Below are 11013 nucleotides of genomic sequence, written 5' to 3'. Positions count from 1 at the left end.
AATGTGGGGCCTCATTTAAAAATTATTAAGTATTTCAAAGAGGAGACAGGAGAGCAGTAAATGAAGAGCGACCTACTGAGCACAGGGCACCTTTCAACTGCAGCATCCCATGCCTGTGAGGCCAGCCCTGCGTCTGTTTCCCCAATTTACCTAATGACAAGAGTTGCCTTTGGAAGGTACGTAGATTTGACAGATTTCTAGGTCTCTCCTCTGGAGAATCCAATATAGCCCTGGAATCTGTATTTCTTTTTTTTTTAAAGATTGGCACCTGAGCTAACATCTGTTGCCAATCTTCTTTTTTTCTTTTTCCTTCTTGTTCTCCCCAAAGCCCCCCAGTACAGAGTTGCATATTCTAGTTGTGAGTGCCTCTGGCTGTGCTGTGTGGGACGCCGCCTTAGCATGGCTTGATGAGCAGTGCCATGTCCGCAACCAGGATCCGAACCGGTGAAACCCGGGGCCACAGAAGCAGAGCACAGAACCTAACCACTTGGCCGCACAGCCGGCCCTGGAATCTGTATTTTTAATAGGTGCTTTAGGTGAGTCTTACTGCCAAACAAACTGGGGAAATTGCAATGTGCTGCACACCCTGGGTGTTTTGGAGGACCTACTCTGTGCTTAACACTGGACGCATTGGGAGAGAGAAAGAGGGGACGGTGGTGGTGTGGGGAAATCAAGGGTATGCATTATGCAGAGTTCCCATCTTCCAAACTTGCCCCCTCCGACACCTTCAAAACCAGAAACGGGGCTCCTTTATTCCTCCGAGGTGGAACTGCCTGAATTTTAAACCACTGCACAATTTATTCAGAGGAAGTCTTTCAAGAAGGAGTGGGAGCTGGGCCTCAGGATTCTAATCTTGAATATTCAGGGAAAGCAGCATGTTCTATTCACCACGCCTGATCAATAATGAGTGCATTCACACTCTAAATGTGTGCATTATGTACAGATACAAAATATACAATGCCCCCAAAACGGGGAAAGACATTTCTGATTGAATTTTTTTGTTTGGGTTTATAAAAATAACTTGTGGTGCATCAATTACTCTCCATTTCCATGGATACAGGCAATACTTTATTATGTAACTCTACAGCTGTGCTGGTTTTTAATATAAAACCCGGATTTTTTCATCTATTTCTCTTTCATAGTTACTGAACTGAGATAATAACATCTTTTACCTATGAATGTATTCAATTCCTTTTTTTCCCCCACCATCCTGCAAACTATTATTGATTAGAATTTCATTTTGTGGCTTTTGTAATAAAATCTCCAGTAAATGTTACCATTCCAGGCAGTGGAAGGGCGGAGTGGGGGAAAGTCATTCTTTATGTAAAGGGTGTGTAAATATGTATGTACGAAAAACGTGGTGTATGTGCACATTCTCCTGGGTCTAACAGGCGAACGCCTGGGCATTGTACTGACTTCCAATTTGCTTTGGGGCAGTTTTCAAATGGCTGTTTATGAAACATTGAGAAAGTATTCCTCTACTTTTTTTTTAAAGAACCCGTCACCCTCTTTTCTGCGAACAGAACTATATCTCTATAGCTCTACAATTTGCAATTCGGTGCCATTGTTTTAACTCCCTGGGGAAGCATGGTTGATCTCACGTAGTTCTTTCTAGGCGTCCTTGCACAGAAATGGCCTCCCATCCTCCTAGCAGGGGGTGGGAGGTGAGGGGGTGGGAGGTAGAGCAGAGGGTGATAGAAGGGGAAAGGAGAGGAAGCGGTGTGAAAGTCCAGGGCAGGCCCCAAAGGGGCAAATTAGAGGAAAGGAGCTGGATGGGATTTTAGGGGCTACAGGGAGGGCTCCTGCCCCTGCAAATCATCAGCCATTTGGAATTCTTCCACGAGCCATTCAAATTTTTTGTGTAAACAGGGTTAAATGAGGGGTCTGGAATGGGTCTGAAGTGTCTAACAACTCCCTGAAATTGGATGTGAAAAATTGCATGTATGTGAGCATGCGCATTTTTGGAGGGAAGGATCTCTCCTAGGCAGACTTGGGCATGGCTGCCTGGCTTACAACAGTGCTCGGAGAAGTCACTCTCACTTTGGATGACAGAGCCAGCAAAGAGGGTGGGTCATAGTTAAGCCAATCACCACCATCTTGGTCACAGTGGTTGACCTAAGAGGTGGGTACCTGACCCATGCTGTACCAGTTAGAGTCCTTCCCTGGGGGTTTTCCAATTCACCTGGGAGGAAAGAGCTCGTTTCCCTCTCTGGGTGATGGTGGGAGGATTCAGCCATGTTCTGTACCATGTGGCAAAAGTCCATCTTCCATAGGAGGGAATAAAGCTAGCATCAGAAAAGAGCAGAGGTGATGGGGAGAACTAGAGAGAGAGCATAAAAGCAAGCTGACAGTACTCTGCTGATTTGGTTATCCCTTGGGCCAGTTTCATGCATGCCCCTTCTAAATTTGGATACTTGAGTCAATAAATAGCCTTTTTTGGCATAAGCTAACTCCACTGGGTACCTATCATCTGCAGGAGAAAAAACCTTGGAAAGATAGAATCCACAGTTTTCATCAGGTTTGTATGACCCAAAATAGGGTGAATATCCATGTGAGCCCTCCTCTCCCTACGACCGTCTTAAATCTTCAACGTCTCGGGGAGGGATGGCTCAGAAAGCGGTGAACATACCCTGGTGTGAATGGGGAGGTGATTCGATGTTCTCCCCATTGATAGAAGATCCTGGGAACGAATGTGGGGACCTCCAAGGACTGGCCTACTTCACAGTTTTGCTTGGAATAGCCTCAGGGGTGGGGTGCTGACTTTCAGTAAGCATTTATTAAACACCACTACGTACATCTGGGTGGGTCAATGTGGAATGAAAAGTAATGGTGATGTGGCCTACGCCTCCACCATACATGAGGTTGTGACCTAGAGAAAGCTTCCCAGTTTATGTTGCAAGCAGGAGTGTGAGATGGGGCACAGCACAGAGACCATGTGTGGAAGAAGAGGCAGGGCAACCAGCATACCTTCCATAATTATTGTTGATTGATTCAATTTTTTGTGTGTATGAGGAAAATTGGCCCTGAGCTAACGTCTGTTGTCAATCTTCCTCCCTTTTTTTTGTTCTCCCCAAAGCCCCAGTACATAGTTGTATATCCTAGTTGTAAGTCATTCTAGTACTTCTATGTGGGATGCCGCCACAGCTTGGCTTGATGAGCAGCATGTAGGTCCACACTCGCGATCCAAACTGGCAAACCCCCCGCTGCCGAAGTGGAGTGCCGGAACTTAACCACTCTGCCACGGGGCCGGCCCCATTAATTCAATTATTTAAAAGATTAGTTTGTGAGATCACCATGGAATAGTAAAGGATGACAGGATATCATGGGATACTCAGTGCGGGGCCTTTCCCCACACCTCTGTGTTCTTCTTTCTCTGGAGGAGTCAAGTGACAGGAATTCTGCTTCCACCGCTTTTCTTTTCAGTGAGCCATGGTGCCTCAGTCCCTTTCATCTGTCAAATGGTCAATAATTTCAGCCCTACCCACTATATTGAGGGGTGTGAGAACCTACTGGGATCTTTAAAATTAAATGTTTTTCATATACCCCGAGGACTTATATCTGGACCCATGCTCATGTGTCTTGGTCTAAGATGGCAAATATATCCATGTGTGATGTCATGCTCTCTTTCTCCACCTGTGGTAGACATCACCAATTGATCCTAGCACTCTTTCTGGCTCAACCTGGATGTGACCCTAGAATCTTTTTCAACACAACTCTCCAGGCAGCCTTCACCACTGATCAGAGCTGGCACATAAAACGAAACCCATTTGTGGCCTCTGATCTAGGTTCTTGAATACTTGGTCTTAGGGTTGCAGGCTGGGGATCAATTTCCCAACTAATCATGGGGGAGGGATAAAGATTTAATGACACGTTGCCACCACTTTGAAGACGACAAAATGGTGTAACTGTTAGGCAAACATAAACAGGAATTTAGGGGTTAGGAGAAGGGGGTTGTCATTTTACCTATTTAAACATCTTTGTTATCATTAACAACAGAGAGCAGGAAGGTTAGCTCAGATTGCTCTGATTACTTTCCCCCAAGCACCCCAGGCTGTAGCCTAGAACTGAACAGTCTGACACGTCCAAACAGGACACAGTAAAAGTGTGTCATTATTAGTTTTCGCTCCTGGGAATTCAAGAAAGTTGCTATAAGAACAAGCTGAGGTAGACGGATATAAAACAAACACAGTTTCACTTGAACATAAGTTTTGAAGAGTTGCAGATGACAGCATTTGCACTCCTCCTGGTACGTTTACCCAAAAGTGAGCAACCACATGCAAAACCGTAGCTCCATTGACAGCTGATTAGGGGCCACAGTGCCTCCAGGTAGGGGGCTATACTTTTATCAGAACATAATTCAGAGACCCACAGCAAACCCATTGCCTCTGGCTCTCCCCGTCTTGCCAGTGGTGTTTTGCAGAGTACACTGGACAGAGATAATTCCCACAGCAGTTTCTAGACCACTAGAGACTCCCTCCAAGGCTTGGGCTCAGCATTGAGAGGTGCCTACCCACAGGGGTCAAAGCCCCACCCCGGCTATGGCTGGCTAAATCAGAGTGGGATCCCTCACCCAAGTTGGGCCAATAGGAATTTCTTTCCCGATGTTTGGAATTAAATTTCTGGCTCTCTAACAGGTGTCATTGGACCAAATAGGCCACTTAGATGTGAGGGGTCAGAGTTCCAGGCAGTTGGGATGGACTGCTTGCAAGCAACCCTGTCCTGACCCAAACTGCTCCCCCAAATCTGGGAACTGTATCTCCGGGGTGTACAAGCTGATATTTAGGCAGCAAGAAGGCCACTGCTGCAGCCTTTAAAACATCGCCATCGATTTCTGTCATGAGAAAAAAATTCCCTTTCAGTCCTTTTGATTATCTCAGTTTGGTGCTTGTCTTTAACACCTAAGCCTTGCTAATTTCTTATTTCCACAAAGAGAGGATAGAGTTTAGGCTAGCAGCAATCGACATAATTTGCTAGAATTTAAGAATATTATCTTGCATTCAGTTTCAAGTTGCCTTCTTTTATGATAGGTGATCTTACTTTTCCATTGCCCTCATTCCAACCCACAGAAGCCATGAAAGACAGTGAAAAGACTGTTGTTGTTGAAAGCTGCCAAGTTTAGGGGTGGTTTGTTACACAGCAATGGATAATGGGAGCAGAATCCATGCCAGATAATTCAGAAGAGAGAAATTAACGTAGAGAACTAGTTAGAAAAAACTGGAAGAGCTCAAAGGGCAGATAAGGAATGGTGAGGCCACCCAGAGTTAGCAAGGGCAGGAAGTCACTTCTGCTCACAGGATTAGAGGGACAAGGAGAGCGAGAGGTATTACTGGTGTCAGGAGCTAGGGCCACTTGGCAGGAGCTGGAGCCATGGTGGGTTGTCTGGGGGGAGCTGGAACTTTAGCTACGGCCAAAGACAGAGTCCGAAGGAAGAGATGGGAATAAATACTTTAGCTTCTCCCCTTCTCTCACTCTTCAATCTCCTGTTGGGGCTTCCCATGAGACTCTTACCAGAAGCCTGTTGCTAAGGAAGATTGGGCACCATAATTTGTAGAAGTCAGTCCCCTGGGACTGGGAAGAGGGCAGGTCAAGGGCAGGCAAGGGACCTACGAGCAAAGGGGACAAGCGGCCAGCACACAGGGTCATGTGATACAAACCCAAGGAACCACTGTGGACACCTGACTCAGAAAAGAGTCAAGGACGTGAAAGGCAGATGGAGTTTCATAAATAGTCCTTCAGTCAGTTCATATGCCACCTCCTCTATAGCCATCCCCGATTCCTGGAGGTCTGACTTAATCCTTTCCACAGGATGCTACTTATATTAGGAAGAATCAAGACCCTTTGCAGTTGCAAGTGGCTCACTTTTCTAAAATGTCCAGGGTAAAAGGCTTCAGGCATAGATGGATGCTGACGTTCAACCATGTCATCAGGTAACTGTCTCTGTCTGCCTCTCTACTCTGCTCCCCTCCACCTTTATTCTCAAGCAGTTCCTTTTCGTGGAAGGGCAACATGACTACCAGCAGCTCTAGGCTTGCATCCACGGGCTGAGTGATCCCAGTGAAAACTCAGCTCCTCTTTCTCAATAATTCCAGCCAAAGTTCCGGAGGTGAGTTTCATTGGCCTGGCTTCAGTCAAGCGTCCATGCCTACACTGAGCAGTAGAGCAAGGGAAGTAGAAAGGTCTGATTGTTCGGACTCAGTTCATATGCTCATCCCTGAAGGTGGGGCAGGAAGTGGGGCGGGGCAGGGGTCAGCCTCACCTGAAGGAAGGACAATTCTTCTAGAGAAAATTAAGCTGCTTGTCCCAAGAAGTTGGGATGCTGGGCAGGTACAAACAATAGATATCTCCTCTAACCCTTCCAGCACTTCTATTAACTGCCTTTTTCCTATTTCCTAGTGGTCCCAACTACTCAGGCAAATATTATACCGTTTTCATCTCTTTATCTCAACAGTGTCTGGTGTGGTACCAAGGACCAAGTAAGCACTCAGTAAATGTTTGTGGAATTGAACTGAGGTGTAAGCACTTGCATTATACACTTATTTCTAGAGCACAATAGGCATTTTATACACCCTGTATTTCTTGTATTTTCTCTATGGAGGGTGGTGGGCAGAAGAAAGGGGAGCAGCACTGGCCCGGATGCAGCCCTACTCCCACCCCTGAATCTTTTTCTGGCTACCTGGTCCCTGGGGGACCGGGCCCAATCCAGCTGAGAGCTCATCTCCATTTGCTACAAATTAGAAAACCAGCATTTTCCCTTCAGTTGGCCTGAGGTACAATCTTTCCCTTCCAATTTGAATTGCATATAAGTACCATTACTTCCTGTTGGATGTTTAAGGACAATCTGACACTTTAGTGGTTTTTCCTTGTCTTTCAGATTTAAAAGAGAAAATACATTTTAGAGCCCTATTTGGTATTCTAGCCCCTTTTAGAAACTACCATCAGTGTCATACTGCAAAACCAAAGTTCTTCAATTATACTACACCAATTAACTTCAGACTCAGTCTTTGCACAAGGCCACTATGTAAGCCCAGAGTCCTTTAGTTGCTGGCCTCCAAACGGGCCTCCCATGAAACAGAACCATTATGGAGCCTGTTTATAACAGTGCCATTAAAAACGAAGAGCTGTCAAGAATCCCTTGGAAACAGTATTCACAAAGATTTTTTAATGACTGATGGTTTATAAGACGGCAATGGAACATTTTTAAGGAACTATAATGTAATAAATCAATCAGTCCCTCTGACTTGACTACACTGTCTTCCTATGTATTGCAGGTTATGGAAAATCACACTGCTAATTCTTTCCTACCTCCCCCCATACTCCTGAAAAACTCAAGGAGACATCCAGCTAAAGCATATTTATATTTTAAGAGATCTATATTTGCTTTTAGTACTGTTTACCAAAACCAATTTTCAAAGTATCTATTGGAGCATGGGCTCTTTTAAATTTTATTTTCAGTGTTTGATCTTTCAAAAAGACAATATGAGTTACGGTTCCTTGATTGTAGGCAACAGAAACTGACAAACTAACTTAAGATGAAATTTATTGGAAGGGTATCAGGAGCTTGTAGAATTGTTGACAGCCTTGAGTTTGAACAAGAATGAATAAGAACCAGGGCAACTTTGGAGGGATGGAAAAGAGGACGTACAGGAAGTCTCTTGTAGGAGAACAGTGTGGCCGGAATACCGCCACCACCTCCAGCCATGAAAATACCTCTCCTTTATTTCACTCTCTCCCAGGACAGAGCGTCTGATTAGCTGAGCTTAAGTCATGTCTCTGCTCCCTGGCTGTCATGAGGAGGGGAGAGAAAAGGTAGTCTCTTTAGCTTCCATACTGGGAAATGGGCCCCTGATTTGCTATGCCATCCACGTGGCTCACGATGAGAGAAGTGATTCCAGAACAGGAAATCACTGAGCTGCTCAAAATGATATTAATTAAAGTAATGCCAGCTGCTGTAACCAATAACATCTCCAATTCTATTTATTGGCATTACTAGTAAAAGTTTATTTCTCCCTTACATAACAGTCCACTTTGGTCGTTCTAGTTGTTTTTTTTTTTTCATTTTTAAATCACTTTGTTGAGGTATGAATGACATTGAAAAGCTGTACATATTTAAAGTATACAACTCAATGAGTTTGGGCATAAGTACACCCCCACGGAAACATCACTACCATCAACATCATAAACATATCCATCACCTCCCAAAGTTTCTTCCTACCTCCATTACTATTACTATTATTATTATTATTATCATCATTATTATTTGTGGTAAGATCACTCAACATAAGATTTACCCTTTTAGCAACTTTCGAGTATACAATGCAGTATTAACTACAGGCGCTGTGCTGTACGGTAGATCTCCAGAACTTATCTTGCATAACTGGAACTTTGTAGCATCGCCTCTCTATCCCCCTCCCCCTGCCCCTGGTAACCACTATTCTATTCTCTGCTTCCGTGAGTTCAACTTTTTCAGATTCCACATATAAGTGAGATCATACAGTATTTCTCTTTCTGTGACTGGCTTATTTCACTTGGCATAATGTCCTCCAGGTCCATCCATGTTGTTGGAAATGACAGATTTCTCTCTTTTTAAGGCTGAATAATATTTCACTGTATGTATCTACCACATTTTCTTTCTTTTTTTTTTTTGGCAGGGAAAGTTTCGCCCTGAGCTAACATCTGCTGCCAATCTTCCCCTTTTTTTTTCCTCCCCAAAGTCCCAGCACATGGTTGTATAACCTAGTTGTAAGTTGTTCTAGATCTTCTATGTGAGCCGCCACCACAGGATGGCAACTGACTGACGCGTGGTGTGGTTCTGCAACTGGGAAATGAACCTGGGCCGCCGAAGCGGTGAGTGCTAACTTGAACAACTAGGCCGCCAGGGCTGGCTCTATACCTCATCTTCTTTATCCGTTCATCCACTGATGAACATTTAGGTTGTTTCCACCTCTTGGTTATTGTGAAAAATCCTGCAATGAACCTGGGAGTGCAGATATCTCTTCAATATCCTGTTTTTATTTCTCTGAATATATACTCAGAAGTGGGATTGCTGGATCATATGGTAGTTCTATTTTTAATTTACTGTTTTCCATAGTGGCTGAATCAATTTACATCCCCACCAACAGTGTACCTGGCTTCCCTTTTCTCTACCTCCTCACCAATACTTGTTATGTTTTGTCTTTTTAATAATAGCCATTCTAACAGGTGTGAGCTCATTGTGCTTTTGATTTGCATTTCCCTGATAATGTGATGTTGAGCATCTTTTCATACACCTGTTGGCCATTCATTCTGTCTTCTTTTTGAGAAATGTTTATTTGGGTCCTTTGCCCATTTTCAATCAGGTTGTTTTCTTGCTATTGAGTTGTTTGAGTTCCTTATGTATTTTGGATATTAACTCCTTATCAGATATATGGTTTGCAAATATTTTCTCCCATTTCATAGCTTGTGTTTACACTCTGTTGATCTTTTTTTTTTTTTTTGCTATGCAGAAGTATTTTAGTTTCATGCAATCCCACTTGTTTAGTTTTGCTTTTGTTGTGTGTGTTTTGGTGTCATGTCTAAAGAATAATTGCCCAGACCAATGTTAAGAAGCCTTCCACTAATGTTTTCTCTAGGAGTTTTATGGTTTTGAGCCTTACATTTAAGTCTTTAATTCATTTTGAATTGATTTTTGTGTAAAATGTAAGATAAGGGTCCAATTTTATTCTTCTGCCTGTGGATATCTAGTTTTCCTAACACCGTTTATTAAAGAGACTATCCTTTCCCCATTTTATGTTCTTGATGCCTTTGCTGAAGATTAGATGACTGTACATGCATGAGTATATTTCTGGGCTCTCTATTCTTTCCATTGATCTATATGTCTGTTTTTATGCCAGTACCATACTGTTTTTGGTTACCATAGCTTTGTAACATAATTTGAAATCAATAGGTGTAATGCCTACAGTTTTGTTCATCTTGCTTAAGATTGCTATGGCTCTTCAGGGTCTTTCGTGGTTTCATATGAATTTTAGGATTCTTTTTTCTATTTGTGTTAAAAATGCCACTGGAATTTTGATAGCAATCTCATTGAATCTGTAGATTGCTTTGAATAGTATGGACGTTTTAACAATATTAATTCTCACAATGTATGAACATGGGATACCTTTACATTTATTTATGTCTTCTTCAATTTCTTTCATCAACGTTTTATAAGTTTCAGTGTCAGGTCTTTTGCCTCCTCGGTTAAATTTATTCCTAAATATTTTATTCTTTTTTGTGCTATTGTAAATGGAATTGTTTTCTTAATTTCTCTTTTGGATAGTTCATTATTAAGTGTACAGAAATGCAACTGATTTTTGAATATTGATTTTATATCTTGCAAATTTACTGAATTTGATTATTAGTTCTCACAGTTTTTTGGTGGAATTTTTAGGGTTTTCTATATATAGGGTTGTGTCATCTGCAAACAGACAATTTCACTTCTTTCCAATTTGGATATCTTTTGTCATTTTTCTTGCCTAAGTGCTCTGGCTAGAATTTCCAGTACTGTGTTAAATAGAAGTGGTGAGAGTGAGCATCTTGGCTTGCTCCCGATCTTAGAGGAAAAGCTTTTAGCTTTTCACCATTGAGTATGATGTTAGCTCTGGGCTTGTCATAATATGTGGTCCTTATTATTCTGAAGTACATTTCTTCTATACCTAATTTGTTGAGAGTCTTTATCATGAAAGGATGTTGAATTTTGTCAAATGCTTTTTCTGCATCTATTGAGATGATTATATGGTTTTTATCTTTCATTTCATTCTTTCTTTCTCTCTTGCTGTCTTCCTTTGTGATTTAATGGTTTTTTTTTTTCTGTAGTGGCATGGTTGGATTTCTATCTCTTTATCTTTTGTGTATATACCAAGGATTTTTTCTTTTTGATTACCATGAGACTTAAATAACACATTTATATTATACACATCTATATTCTAACAGTCTGTTTTAAGCTGATGACAACTTAACTTCAATTGCCTACAAAAACTCTATACTTCTTCTCCCTCC

The sequence above is a fragment of the Equus przewalskii genome, chromosome 3 (assembly GCF_037783145.1).
Source record: "Equus przewalskii isolate Varuska chromosome 3, EquPr2, whole genome shotgun sequence".
Classification (NCBI taxonomy): domain Eukaryota; kingdom Metazoa; phylum Chordata; class Mammalia; order Perissodactyla; family Equidae; genus Equus; species Equus przewalskii.
Note: the sequence above shows the minus strand (reverse complement) of the source record.